Here is a 2104-nt window from a genome sequence, read left to right as displayed (position 1 = left end):
CCCTTCTCTTTTTTAACGTTTTAATTAGTTTATCTAATATATCATATATATATATATATATATATATATATATATGTTTTCTTTTTTATATTTTTTATTCGTTTGTTTTCTTTTTTTAATTTTTCCTTTCTTTATTTTTGAACCCCTTTTTATCCCCTTTCTCCAGCCCACGATTTGGGATCACTTCTGATTTGGTTAAAGTGCATTTTCCTGGGGTCTTTGCTACCCTTTTAGTATTTTACTTGCTCCTTCATATACTCTTATCTGGACAAAATGACAAGGTGGAAAAATTCACCAAAAAAAAAAAAAAAAAAAAAAAAAGAGAACAAGAGGCAGTACCGAAGGCTTGGGACCTAATCAATACAGACATTGGTATTATGTCAGATCTAGAGTTCAGAATGACGTTTCTCAAGGTTCTAGCCAGGCTCACAAAAGGCATGGAAGATATTAGAGAAACCCTCTGTGGAGATATAAAATGCCTTTCTGGAGAAATGAAAGAAGTAAAATCTAACCAAATTGAAATCAAAAAATTTCTTAATGAGATGCAATAAAAAATGGAGGCTCTCACTGTTAGGATAAATGAGCAGAAGAAAGAATTAGTTATATAGAAGACCAAATGGCAGAGAATAAAGAAGCTGAGCAAAAGAGGGACAAACAGCGAATGGACCACGAGGGGAGAATTCAAGAGATAAGTGACACCATAAAATGAAACAACATTAGAATAATTGGGATTCCAGAAGAAGAAGAAAGAGAGAGGGGAGCAGAAAATCTATTGGAGAGAATTATTGGAGAGAATTTCCCAAATATGGCAAAGGGAACAAGCATCAGAATCCAGGGGTACAGAGAACCCCCCTCAAAGTCAACAAGAATAGGCCCACACCCCGTCACCTAATAGTAAAATTTACAAGCCTTAGTGACAAAGAGAAAATTCTGAATGCAGCCTGGGAAAAGAAGTCTATAACATACAATGGTGAAAATATTAGATTGGCAGCAGACTTACCCACAGAGACCTGGCAGGCCAGAAAGAGCTGGCATGATATGTTCAGAGCACTAAATGAGAAAAACATACAGCCAAGAATACTATATCCAGCTAGGCTATCATTGAAAATAGAAGGAGAGATCAAAAGCTTTCAGGACAAACAAAAACTGAAAGAATTTGCAAACACCAAACCAGCTCTACAGGAAATATTGAAAGGGGTGCTCTAAGCAAAGAGAGAGCCTAAAAGTAGTAGATCAGAAATGAACAGAGACAATATACAGTAATAGTCACCTTACAGGCAATACAATGGCACTAAATTCATATCTCTCAATCGTTACCCTGAATGTTAATGGGCTAAATGCCCCAATCAAAAGACACAGGATATCAGAATGGATAAAAAAACAAAACCCATATATATGTTGCCTACAAGAAACTCATTTTAGACCCAAAGACACCTCCAGATTTAATGTGAGGGTGTGGAAAACAATTTACCATGCTAATGGACATCAGAAGAAAGCTGGGGTGGCAATCTTTATATCAGATCAATTAGATTTTAAGCCAAATACTATAATAAGAGAAGAGGAAGGACACTATATGATACTCAAAGGGTCTGTCCAACAAGAAAATCTAACAATTATAAATATCTATGCCTCTCACGTGGGAGCAGCCACCTCTATAAACCAATTAATAAGAAAATCAAAGAAACACATCAATAATAATACAATAATAGTAGGGGACTTGAACACTCCCCTCACTTAAATGGACAGATCATCCAAGCAAAAGACCAACAAGGAAATAAAGACTTTAAATGACACACTGGACCAGATGGACATCGCAGATATATTCAGAACATTTCATCCCAAAGCAACAGAATACACATTCTTCTCTAGTGCACATGGAACCTTCTCCAGAATAGATCACATCCTGGGTCATAAAAAAGGTCTCAACCAGTATCAAAAGATTGGGATCATTCCCTGCATATTTTCGAACCACAATGTTCTGAAGCTAGAACTCAATCACAAGAGGAAATTTGGAAAGAACACAAACACATGGAGACTAAAAAGCATCCTTCTAAAGAATGAATGGGTCAACCAGGAAATTAAAGAAGAATTGAAAAAATTCATG

This window comes from Meles meles, unplaced genomic scaffold, assembly GCF_922984935.1.
Source record: "Meles meles unplaced genomic scaffold, mMelMel3.1 paternal haplotype, whole genome shotgun sequence".
Classification (NCBI taxonomy): Eukaryota; Metazoa; Chordata; class Mammalia; order Carnivora; family Mustelidae; genus Meles; species Meles meles.
Note: the sequence above shows the minus strand (reverse complement) of the source record.